General features: G+C 38.8%; 1 long non-coding RNA gene and 1 pseudogene across 1 annotated transcript in view; both read left to right on the top strand.

The window, feature by feature from the left end:
• The window catches only part of LOC143669243 (uncharacterized), a 47,913-nt gene that overhangs the window by 13,572 nt on the left and 20,548 nt on the right, over positions 1 to 13,793 (top strand). The window lies entirely within an intron of this gene.
• Positions 1,171 to 2,646, top strand: LOC143668711 (olfactory receptor 4C16-like; annotated as a pseudogene).

Raw genomic sequence — 13,793 nt, 5'->3', positions numbered from 1 at the left:
AGCCAGTTATGGGAGCCTGAACAAAGGTGTTCCATTGAGTTTGAGGACATGGGTAAAATGAGGGGTTTGCTTTGTAGGTAACAGTAGTATTTCAAGGTTCCCAGGAACCTGCAGAGCGTGCATGGACTATATGCACATTCTTTCCTTCTGGGGAGGCTGGCTTAACTTTGACTCACTGCCCAAAGTCATGAAGGCTGCTGTGTGCTTGAGTTTCACACAATCTTAGAGAAATGACCAAGCCCTGGGCTCCCACAAGTACAGTTTTTGAGATTACACCATTTGTGCAATTGTTTTACCTCCAGAAGAAAGCTTCCTTTCCCGTTCCTCCTGCGGGAATGTTGATCTGTTCTGTTTTGTTTTGTTTTTGCCTCTGTGTATTTTTAGCACTCCTTTCATTATCTCTAGCTGCTTTTACCTGAATGGCTAATTCTGGGAGGAGGGTATCTGGAGAGGGCTTTTCCCAAATCAGTTTTTCCCAGTCAAAACAAGTCCCTTGACCCATGAAGAGGGTGTAGATAACTTCCAAGGTACCCTGGAGGGGAGACCAAGAAGGATGCTAATCTTCTCTTTGATGGCTCCCTGAAACTGTGGTTTCCTGGTGTGCCCAGCAGAGGCACTCTGCAGCAAGCTGTTCCCCACAGTCCTAAGGTGTTACTGTGCTTTTGCTCTCAACCAACTCTGTCCCTGCCCGGGCTGTGATTGAGACAGAGGCTGCCAACTGCTTTGGCTGGGGCAGGTTCAAACTGTTGCTCAGATCCCAGACCCTGCGATCTGAATTCTCTAATCAAAAGCCACAAACTGTGCTGGGCTCTACCCCCCTCCCCTGCCCCTTTTGCCCTTCAGCAAACTGTTCCCTGCTGCCTGGAGGAGTTGTTGTGTCTCTAAATCAACCCTGCTTCCTCCCCTGCCAGGAGTGGGGTTGAAACAGAGGCTCTAGCTGCTTTGTGTCATAGGTAGGTTGGAACTTTAGCTTCCTTGGTGCTAGAACCCAGCAATTGGATTTTGTCTTTCCTGATGAGGAATATTTATTTTGCTAAACAATATTCTATAATATTACACAGCCACATGAATTAATTTATTTATTGTGCAATATCACTAGCACTGTATATTAATTCATTTTTTTTCAGATAAACCATTTCAAACTCACATCTTCTCCTCTTTTGTAACATCATGTAATTGCATAACAATGTGACTAAGTTCATTCTGCTTGGGTTGACCCAGGATCCTTTTAGGAAGAAATTAGTATTTTTTGATTCCTTACTTTTCTAGTTGGGAATCTTGCTGGGTAACTTACTGATTACTGTCATCATCAAGACCAGCTGGGCATTTGGGAGTCCAGTGAACTTTTTCCTTTTCCACTTACCCATATCTGATACCTGCTTCTGTACTTCCATAGCCCCTAGAATGATTGTAGCTGCCCTTTCAAAGAAGACCACTGCTCTTTCAGTGAATGCAGAATCTAAGTCTTTTCAATCAGTTTCTCTGGCTGCCTGGAGATCGTCATCCTTATCCTCATGGCCCTTGACCACTGTGTGGCCATCTGTAAGTCCCTGCACTACACGACTGTCGTGATCTTGCTGGTCTGCTTTGCATTGGTGGCTGTGGTCTGGGTGGGATCCTGTGTGCATTCTGTTAAGCCAGAGTCGTTAAGGATTCTACACGGGGCAGTGAGCTAAAGCTTAACAGATTTGTTAAAGGGGGAAAGCAGGTGGGAGAGTGAGAGGGAGAAAACAGGTGGGAGCCTGAAAATGGCTTTTACCTGGGGAGCCAGTGAAAGGAAAGAGAAAATGGCTCCAGCTCTTCATTCTGGGAGCTGCATCTTAAAAGGGAAGTGATGCTGGGAGGGAAGGGTGCCCCCTAGGTGGTGTGTCACCCCTTGATTGGATGCGGGCTTGCTGAGTTGTGATCTGATTGGTTGCTGGGGCTCTGACGCACTGCTCTGTTATTAAGCAGGCCTTCTGGTGGGTGCGGCGCCGGCAGGCCTGGGGCTCTCAAACATCTCTTAGCCATAAGCCTTGTGATTGTTTATCTTGCTTCTGCATCTGGGTCTTCAAAAGAAGCTGAGGGGAAAGAAGCTGAGATGCCCCCGGGCCACTGAGTCCAATTTATATGTTAAGTTCTTTTTCTGAGACCTGACACATTCTTTAGCTCAGATTTTTCTGGCCTTTAGTTTAGCTTTCTGTAGTCCCAATGGGAATAATCACTGTTTCTGTAACTTGCAGCCCGTGTTGAAACTTGCCTATGCAGACATGTGATAAAATTATTATTGGCGTCCAATAGTGGGGCCATTTGCACAGTGAGTTTTGTTGTGCTGATGTTCTCCTATGTTATCATTTTGCGTTATTTGAGAAACCCCCGTGCAGAAGGGAGAAGAAAAGCCCTTTCCATCTGCATCCAACACATCTTCGTGGTCATCTTATTCTTTGTTCTTGCACATTTATATAAACACATCCTGCAATCACCTTCCCCATCGAAAAGATGATAGCTGTGTTTTACCCCATTGGAAGCCCTTTGCTCAACCCTATGATTTATACACTGAGGAATGCGTAAGTGAGACATGCCATGAAGAAGTTATGGAGAAAGACATTATCTCATATGACAAATGATGAATGGATGTTTCAAATCCTTCTTCATGGTCTGTGTTGACCTTCATACCCAGGCCGCAGCAGCACCCAGTCCACACAGTCACTCCACCCCGCCACACCCCACCCCACCTCAAAACAACTGGAATTTAATAATCAAAAGCCACATTCAGTCCATAGCCATGCTGCCACATCCACCCGCCACCTCTCTTCTTGGGAAAGAAGACTTCCATTTCTAGCCATGAAGTGCTCTGAGGCAGCCTGCCACACCACTCGGGGATGAGCAGCAGCCTCAGCAGTGTGGAGAGAATCTACTCACAGGTCTTCACTGCAGTTTATCAGTTTCATCCTTCTGGTATTCCCTGATGGTGTACAGTATTCTTCAAAATTAAAGTTTTATTTGCTTATTTATAACTGAAATTCGCTTATAAATTCCTTTTTCTGTCATCAGTAGAAATTAAAATCTTGCCAATTTCAAAGAAATTTAATCTCTGCTGATTTAAATGAAGTCATTCTGGATAAATATCCAGGTAATTTCATGGTTAACCTACTGTGCTTCTCTTCCATTCCTTTCGACGTGATCCATGTTCTAAGGGACCTGTCTTCCTAGAATTTCCTGACGGATACCAAGTCCACAGCCATTGGGACCTAGCCATCTATGGCTGGTTTTGTTGGTACCTTTTGTCAGTAAATATGAATTATAATACCACATTCATCTTTATTCTCTAGTGACTGACTCTGAGGGTCATTCTTTGTCTTCCTCAACGTACGTATAAAAATTCACTGTGCATACACCACATTTTTTTCCCATTCACTTTCTCACCCACATTGGAAGCTTTTTGACGCTCGTTAGGTGGCAGACAAAAGATTCACCTAAGGTCTTTATACTCAGGAATTCTCCTAGGCACTTCTCCTCTAAGTTGGGGCTATGCTGGATTCACTGAAGGGTGTCTTTTCTCCATTTTACACAATGGACTTCATATTCTGAGATACTGACCAACTCTCCCCTCTGCTCTGGAGTACAACCTTCAAAAAGGGATTTCTATTCTTCTGCCTTCTTTCTCTTTATGCTTCATCCTAACAGAGACAGGGTTATGAACTCTTCTCCCATGTCTCAGTTCTCCAGCTGATTCACATCTAACCTCGTTTTTGAAAGGAATAATGTCCATCCATGATCTGTATTCCAACTAATATTATAGTTTGTTCATTTTATGTTCAGATTTTTGGATCTTGTTATTCATATCCAGACTTTTGGAACTAAAAAACATTTCCTCTCAAAAGCTTAATTCTCACCCAACAAAATAGCTTTGGATTGTAAAGCTATTATCTTTGCATTTCATGGGCTGGTTTGGGGATTGAAAGCCAATAATTTGATTCTTTAGTTTTGGTAATTTTATCCCTGAGGTCTGTGCTTAAGCCGGCTATCTGCCTGACGAGCTATCCTGTTACTCTTTCATGGGAGCTGGTAGAGAAACAGGACTCCAGCAAAGGATTTTATTACTTACAGCCAAGGTAGTAGCCAGATGTCAACTTGAGCATTAGTTGCATCCATTTCCCATGCCTCCCAGGTCCTTCAGAGGTGACACAGGTGGATGCTGCACATGCAGTAGATGATGGTATAGGTGACCAACACTGAGCCTTTATATAGGACCTTTATTTCCTTGGTACAGGTACTCAGAAGTGATACTCAATCGTATGTAGGAGTACAGTGAACACTGTCCTTCTTTATGAACTTTGTCATGCTTCTGTTCAAAATACAGTATCTCAAGGACAGGCCTCATGTTTTACTTTGCTTGTTTCATATCGAGAAAAAGAAAACCAACCATTCACATCAGCCTTTCCGAAGTATTGTACTTAAATATTATCTTATTTAACCTTTATAGGGAATGAGATGTTTAATAAAATTGCTTGTTTGCTTGGACTTGTACTTCAGGTCCAATTCTGAGGACAAAGGAACTCAATTACCAAATGTCAACTTCAGGAAATGACTAGCATTAGTTCAGCTACATCCCAGCAGGGATGGCAACAGATCAGATGTGACTGTATTGCTAACATCTCCTGCCTTCTGCCAATACTAAAAAGGACTGATGTGGGAAGAGGAGGTGAGGAGAGGTGTCCTGTACTACAGTGAGGCATGCAAGTGCTTTGCCTCTCTCAAAGTGAAGCCACGGTCTCCAGTAGATAACTTAAACTGCATTTGAGAAGGAAGGACAGGTCATTCCCTGGCAGTATTTTTGCATGTCTTCAGAATTTGATAGTCTACCCTATGCAACAGAATCCATGTAAGAGCATCCTGGGAGCTTAGGAGAATCTCTTCTTATCCCTTTGATACCCCTTTGCTACTATGGAGGACAAGAAGGAAATAGTGTATATGTTCTCCTGATATTTGGGAGCATTGTTGAACATGTCACTGCTTGCTGGAACTCCAGAGCAGTGGTTCTCAAACTTTAGTGTGCATCTGGGTTGTCCTCAGAAATATTCTCAGAAATTAGAGGGCTGAAGATGAAAACTTCCCAAGACAGAAATTGGAGGGCTGGCATGAAGATAAAACTATCTGGGAATACCAGACACATGGCTGTATGGAGAGTACCATATACCAGAGGCCACAGCTTTGAAGTCAGAACTAGATTGAACCAAAGTGAAGCTGGGGCACTTCCCAGCCATTGATCTCGGTCCCATTGCAGTGGCCTCATCTCTGTTCCTTTTTTATTCTCTCATGAGTGGTAGGTTAAGGTAGGATTTCCTTGACAGTCTGTACTAATGTCTGAAAGAAGGGGGTAGGAGAAACATTTGAAGAAAGAGGAAGGTATATAAACAGCATAATATACCTTCCACACAAGCTTCCTGATGAGGGGAAGAAGGAAAGGAGACAGGCTTTTGTTTAAGTGTTGACTGAAGTTTTAAAACTAAAATAATCAGAATGTGTGGTATACAGAATTCTAAGATGACCTCCCATTATGTCCATCTCTGGTCTTATCACCTCCCCGTTGATGTGGGTGATACTTATGATTCACTTCTGGCCCATAGGATATGATTTCTCAATAGCCAATAGGTTATGTAGAAAAGGTGAAGGGACTTTGCAGATGTAATTAAGGTCACTAAAATTTTCTGTCCCCGAGAGGTTATCACAACTTCTCGCTCTTCCCTTTGGATCTTCCTTCTTGATTGCTGCCTGTTGGCAAATTTCAGCTTGTATCCACGAGGTTTCAGTTTGCTCATGATCTCCCTTTTCTGCCTGACGGCCCTACAGACTTGACTTCCTTAGCCACCCCCACAACTGGGTAAGCTAATTCCTTGAAATAAATTCTGTCTATCTATCTATCTGTCTGTCTTTCAGCTCTGCTTCTCTGGTTGAATCTTGACTGACACTGAATGGACTATGCTAATAATTGAAAGTGACTCAAAATTATGTATAATTTAGCCAAAACTTTTTTATAACCTGGTCAAAAGTAGAGGGCTTGACAGGGCAGATTTGGGGAAAAATAGAACAGTTGTATGTTTATATCCTAATGAATTGTGACTCCTCAATAAACCATGGATATTTATAATATAATGTAGATGTGCAAACTGTATTTAGATTTATGGGTAAATATTTCTGTTAAAGAATAATATTGAGTTTCTACTTCAATACCTCATTTTTATTGATATGCAAAGATAAACCATAGCCATTTATATAATAAAGTGATAATATCATGTCTAATATATGCCAGCTATCCAATACTTTTTTGAACTTTTTTATGTTAAATATAACATATATACAGGGTGGGCAACGGTGACTCAGTGGCAGAGTTCTCACCTGCCATGCTGGGAGACCCAAATTCGATTCCCAGAGCCTACCTGTGTCAAAACAAAATAATATAAAAATTTTAAACACATGTACAAAGAAAAGAAAGATAAAGCAATGATTTTCAAAGTATACTTCAACTAGTAGCTACAGAAAAGATTTCAGAGTTTGTTGTAGGTTACTGTTCCACTATTTCAGATTTTTCCTTCTCACTATTTCAGAATTTTCCTTCTAGCTGTTCCAAAACACTGGAGGCTAGAAGAATTTTTTTTTCCATTTTGTGGAAAATAACATATATACAAAAAAGAAATAAATTTCAAAGCGCATCACAATAGCTAGTTGTAGTGCAGATTTCAGAGTTTGGTATGGGTTATAATTCCCCAATCTTCGGTTTTTACTTCTAGCCACTCTAGGATAGTAGAGACTAAAAGAAATATCAGTATAATGATTCAGCAATCATACTCATTTGTTAAACCCTACCTCCTCTGAATAATTCCACCATCACCTTTGATTTTTCTCCTACTCTTTAGAGGTATTAAGGCTATGCCCATTTTAACATTTTCATGTTGAAAGGGACTATCGATAATATGGGATAGGAGGATGGAACTAGTTGATGTTCTGTAGAAGCTGACCCCTCTGCATTTCAGGACTTATCTGGTGCAGAGACCCATCTGGCAGTTGTAGGTTTCTGGAAAGTTACCCTAGTGCGTGGAACCTTTGTAGAATCTTATATAACACCTTAGGTGTTCTTTAGGATTGGCAGGAATGATTTTGGTTGGGGTTTGGCAAGTTATGATAGCAATTTCTAACTGAAGATTAAGTAAGAGTGACCTCCAGAGTAGCCTCTTGACTCTATTTGAACTCTCTCAGTCACTGATAGCTTATTTGTTCCACTTCTTTTCCCCCTTTTGGCATTGTTGAGCAGAGGGAGTAAATTTTAATGTTAATTCAGTAATAGCCACCATTAATGAAGACCATTTATGTGGTAAGCGTGCCCTCTAGTACCTCTGTTTCTAATGGCAACAGGAAAAAGTAAAAGGTACAGGGAAGGGTGTGGGAATGAACTGTTATTGAGATTTCAATTGCCGAAATTTCCTGGTAACAGTACCTTCTATACAGCAGGCATTCAATAAACATTTGCATAATGAGTACATACAGTAAAAGATGTGGCTATAAATGTGAAATAGATTGCAGGAGAAAGTTTTGGGGGTGTAGGAAGAAGTTTCTAAATTCTATTTTCTAATAAAACGAATCAGTGCTCCTTGAAGAAGTCATTGGTGCAAGGGTTGGAGTATGGGAAATACAAAATGAGCCTGGAGCCAAAAAATAATGTAAGACCTTTTTTAAAAAAAAAAAAGACAGGGGCATGTCAGAAGGACACAGGAGCCAACCTGAAGGAGTTCCCGATGGCCAGAGCCAAACAGTGTGAGCCATAGGTAAATAACGAAAATAGTATTTGTGCTGGTTTGAAATTATTTATGAACCCTAAAAAAGCCATGTTTTAATCCTAACCCCTAATCCTAAACCATTTCTTCTAATCCCTATTCAGTACTGTGTGTTTGAAACTGTAATTAGATCATCTCCCTGGAGATGTGACTCAATCAAGAGTAGTTGTTAAAATGGATTAGGTGGAGGCATGTTTCTACCCATTCGGGTGGGTCTTGATTAGTTTACTGGAATCCTATAAAAGAAGAAACATTTTGGAGAAAAGGAGAGATTCTAAGAGAACAGAGAATGACATAGCCACGAGAAACAGAGAGTCACCAGCTAGTGACCTTTGGAGATGAAGAAGGAAAATGCCTCCCGGGGAGCTTCATGAAAGAGGAAGCCAGGAGAGAAAGCTAGCAGATGACACCGTGTTCACCACGTGCCCTTCCAGATGAGAGAGAAACCCTGACTATGTTTGCCATGTTCCTTTTCACTTGAGAAAGAAACCCTGAACTTTATCAGCCTTCTTGAACGAAGGTATCTTTCCTGGATGCCTTAGATTGGACATTTCTGTAGACTTGTTTTAATTGGGACATTTTCTTGGCCTTAGAACTGTAAACTAGAAATGTATTAAATTCCCCTTTTAAAAGCCATTCCGTTTCTTGTATATTGCATTCCAGCAGTTTGCAAACTAGAACAGTATTGAATATAACAAAGAATAAAATAAATATCATGAGCCATATTGATGTAAGTAAATAACTGAATAAATATATAAGTTGGGGAGAAGGAACAATTCTTTATAAAATAATTCTAATTAATAAATGTATAGAAAATCGACATTAGAGCACCTATTATAAGTGTTTTCCTTAAGTCTTCAGATTTAAGTAGAAATCACCAAGCATTTCTTGGTCTCACAGTAAAATATCTTGCTTCACAAGAGTGTTTCACCAACAGATCAAATGTCATGTCTCTTTAGCTAGAATCTACAAACCATGACTGGCAGCTCTAACTCACTGGTTGTTGTGGAAATTAAATATATTGGAACATAGCCATGCCCGTATTTTTTCATTTATTGTCCACAATAGCAAAATAGTAGTGGCGACAGAGGCCATAATGAACAGGAATAGGAGTTTATAGTCTAATTTCCTTAATTTTTCTATTTTTTTGGTCCAGTTAAAAACACTGTGAAGGACCAGGCATGTAAAGGGGGTCACAATGGATATTACTATGCTGTTTAAAAAAAGAACAACTTAATTCCACATGTTGGCCCATGGAAATAATAAGCTACTGTATAAAGCTCTGTTCTGAAATCTGATGCTAATGAACACATTATAGACCCACTCTATTGATAATAACCTGGTTGGAAATAATGAAAGAGTAGTTCAGGTAATCAACCATGGATTCTGGACTGTTGTGGAAGGAAGAAGAACCAAGATAGATGTTATTTTGGTTTGCTAAAGCTGCCCAGAATGCAGTATACCAGAAATGGGTTGGCTTTTACAATTTATTAGCTTACAAATTTACAGTTCTAAGGCCATGAAAATGTCCAAATTAAGGCATCAACAGGACAGTACCTTCTCTGAAGAAAGGCTGCTGGCATCTGGGACACCCCTGTCACATGGGAAGGCACATGGCCAGTGTCCTCTGGTCCTTCTCTCCTGGGTTTCATTGCTTTCGGCTTTGGGCTTCATTGGCTTCCTCTGTGAGATTCTCTTGCTCACATCTCTTTGCTTCTATATGTGTTTTATCCTCTTGTAAAGACTCCAATAAAAAGATTAATACTCATCTTGAATGGATGGGTCACATCTCAATTGAAATAACCTAACCAAAAGGCCCCCACCTACCACAGGTCTGCACCTGCAGGAATGGATTAAAAGAACATGGCCTTTTCTGGGGGTACATGACAGCTACAAACCACCACACATGTAAACATCTGTACAGAAGGGAGGGATCAAGGAAGAGGATATTTGTTGTCAAAGAAGTTGACAAATCCAGGGGAGGAAATCACATCACTGGGGGGGGGGGGGGGGCAGTTTTTGTGTTTGTGACCCTTGTGCTTGTGGCAGGCTGGAGTAAGACAGACACTAAATGGGTGACAAAGCTTTTTGAAAATTGTGGGGAGTGTAATGAGGTATAGTATAGACAAAAATGATTAATAGTAAAGGGCTGCATATTCATATGGCTAGTACTTTAGAAGAATGGGGATTTCTTTATAGGATTAAACAGAAATCATGTAATCCAGTTAGAATAATTTTACTTTTGTATTACTTATTTGCTATCAAATTCTATATATCCAGAAATATGCAGTAAAGTTGTGCTGTTAAGTTAGCACTATTTTTAGACCATATCCAAGCTAGAGATTCATGGCAAAGTCGAACCGACAAGAACCTCTTTATTTTGCCTCTCTTTTTCTGTCTGTCCCTTTCATCTGCACCTCTAAACCATTGTAGGGGTCGTAAACGATTAGACCAAGATCTTTTTGAAGCTAAGAATTTCATCTTAGGGACTATCACAAGCAGCACATATTTCTGTACTACGAACAAATTATGCATAGGCCCCAACTTCCATATTTTGTTGTGTCTAATTTACCCATTCGGCCCCATTAGTTCATTTCTGGTGGGCAGTAATAACGTCTTGTTACAGCTGCCACCTCTAATTCTTTGGTGAATCAAAGTTAAGTTACAATGGTTACTGTCTCTTGATTCAGTATAATTGCTGAACACCTGATACAAAATTTTCCTCTCTGAATAGCTGCACACCGCTTTGCAGACAATGAAACTTCCAGCAAAAATAGCCATCTTTTCTGGAGAGGCTTAGCTCTGAACATATTCCCCTCTAAATGGAGTGCCAATCATTACTAGAAAACATAGAGCACGGTGCTTTGTGCTAGCAGGGGAGCAGGAGGCCGTGATAGCTCATTATCAGAATATTAGAGCAGATTTGTAGTGGGGAACAATCTCCTTTTAGGTCGACTCTCCACACTGTTAAGAACGGGTTGAGTCCTCCTGGAAAAATTCCTTTTGGGTAGTTTAGTTCCAGGAAACCTAAAGAGAACTGGCTCCAGAGAACCAACAAGCAGATATTTCAGCCTCTTTTGGATTCGGGAAGTAAAAGAAAAGGCTCAGATAATAACTCCAGTAGGACAATTAATTCAAAACTTGGCACAAATATTAATATAAAACAAATTATGAATAGATTAAAAGCTATCTAGAAAAGTGTGTAAATAATTTACACATAATGTAATGTCTTTAACAGAATACCCAAAGAAAAATGTTTAAATTTTGAGTACAATTAAAGAGATGGAGATTAAGCTGATAAAAAACTTAATTCCTTTGTCTTCTCCAGTGAGACAGAAAATAAACAACAAAATAGAAAATATAGCACTTTTTTGATAAATGAAAAAAATAGAAGAAGTGGGTGGGAAATATTGAGGGATTTTGTACTTTAACATAAAAAAGGCAGACCTTGTCATGCTAAGAGAATGTTATTAGTGACCTGAAAGATGAGAAGGAAGGAGCCACAGCAGATTCTGGAGGGAAATTATCCTAGGTGGGGGAAAGGTCCTAAGCAAGGACCCTGGCCCTGGGAGGATGTGAGTACTAGCAAGGAGGCCACTGTGGAGGAATGCCAGAGGACAGTGGTTGATGAGGTCACAGAGGAAATGAGTTCCACATAGTTACAGGGAAGTCGTCAGGATTTTGGACTTCTCTTTGTATGACTTTAGAACACATTAAATTTTTTTTTTTTTACATGGGCAGGCACTGGGAATCGAATCCGGGCCCTCTGGCATGTTAAATTTTTTAAAATAGAGAAGTTCTATGATATGCTCTAGAGTTGATCAGGTTTTTTCTGTCGCTTTATTTATTTATTTATTTTTTCAAAAAAAGATTATGTGGAAGACATTGCAGCTGCAGGAGACTAGTTAGGAGTTAATCACAGTAATCCAGAAAGTCTGTCTCTTTTTTTTTTTTCCCCAAAAAAAGAGTGTGGGGGTGGGTAGCACAGGGGCAGAGACAGCAAAAGAGATGTGAAAATGGGGCAAGTTGTGAAAGTTAGAAACAAGAAGTTAAAGTTTCAGAATTTTGCTGTCAAGGAAAGCAGGCAAATCAAGCAGTACTAGAGAGATCAAAGGACGGTCTTTTCTTTTCATTCTTTCTTTTTTAATGTGGGAGATAGTATTGCATTTTGTAGGAATCCCAATACAGAGAGAGGAAAATAAAGATCAGGAAGCAGTTTTTCCTGGAGAAATGTCTTCAAATAGACAAGCAGGATCGATCTTATCTGGTGATGAGTAAGTAGGCCTAGAAAAATCGTTAGGAAAGAGGAAAGGAGGCTGGACATGGTTGGGCAGTATAGCTTGTGAAGTATTCTCCGTACTGCTTTTAATTCCCTGGTAAAAAACTAAGGCATTTTCACCAGATGAAAGTTAATTAATTATATTTATTTAACATTTATAAGCTGTAAAAATAATTTAAATGATATATTTATAGTGGAAATTTTAATTAAGTATGATACCCATTTGGTATGAGTTGGAGTGAGAACAAGACAAATATAACGAGAGCCTTCAGAAATCAAAAGACTGATCTGTGTTCTTAGAAAAGTTGAATAACGTTGCAAATCCTTGCAAAATTATGTAGGTTTAGGAGATTGTACATTTCTGTAACTGAACAGATGGAACCTAAAGTTAAATTAGAAGAATAAAATTGGGAAACATTAAGCAAGTTAATAAAAATATTATTTAAAAAATAAGGAGAACGGCGGGCCACGGTGGCTCAGCAGGTAAGAGTGCTTGCCTGCCATGCCCAAGGACCCGGGTTTGATTCCCGGTGCCTGTCCATGTAAAAAATAAATAAATAAGGAGAAATATTTAAGTAAATATTTAACTGCAATTTAAAGATGTAATTCCAAAACTCTTTATTTTAAAACAAATAATGAAATTAATATAACAGAAGGCTTGTTTAACAGAGCTTAATATAAATATATGCATATATACAATATACATATAAATATTTATAGTTTTATAAATGTCTGTGTATGGATGTAACAAAATATGAATGATAGAAAGTATTTGATAGTTCTTTCAACATATATTGTTGGTGATGTTATCTGTTTTGAAAAGAAAAATCATATCAACCCAACACAAAGTATCAAAAACATATTAAAAATTTAAGTAGGAAAACTAAGAGTATAATACAAAATAATATCCAAGAAAATCTTAAGAGGTGTAAGAATTTTGTAATCACAATGAGACCCGTATTTCATATACTGTAAAAGAATCAAGCAAAGTATAAACTTTCAGACTTTTATGTGTGTGTATATAATTTGACTGAAAATCATACCTTTTCATACACATCCAATTAAGAAGTCTCATATATCATTGCCAGAAAATTCCATGGAGAAATAAGAAGATAGCTCAGAGAAGAAGGAAAATGCAATATTATATTAAGCATAAAACAATATTTCAAAGTCACTGATAAGGAAAGAAATTAAAATATAAAAATAACAGGACATCAAGAAAATTCATAAAAGATTTTCACAAAAATTCACAAAGGAATATGAATATGAGAAAATATTTCAGCCCCATTCATAAAAAACAAATTTAAATCAAGAGTGACAGGATCATAGCTATTTAACAGAAATTAAGAACAAAATAAATAATGTTACTATAGTGTAAGTGGGCAAAATATTCAGAGGAAAATACCTTGGTTATATTTTTCACAGCTTAAGAATACTTTATGCCCTTTAGAAAAGGAGTCCCACTCTAAGCCTAAGAGAATAGTTTGAGCTATTCCTATAAATGAAGTTTAGCAACAAATTATTAATAATGAAAAGCATCAACTATCCAAAATCCAAACATAAAGGAAGTATGTTAAGTATTTTTAAATAGAAAAGCAAATTTCAGATTTGGAATTCCTATGTTAGAAAGGTTAACTCAGTATATTTGGACAATGAGTAATTTTATCTTTAGTATAATATTGCACATTTTCTACGGAGCTAAA

This window comes from Tamandua tetradactyla, chromosome 25 (assembly GCF_023851605.1).
Source record: "Tamandua tetradactyla isolate mTamTet1 chromosome 25, mTamTet1.pri, whole genome shotgun sequence".
NCBI classification, from domain to species: domain Eukaryota; kingdom Metazoa; phylum Chordata; class Mammalia; order Pilosa; family Myrmecophagidae; genus Tamandua; species Tamandua tetradactyla.
This window is presented reverse-complemented; position numbering and strand designations above follow the sequence as displayed.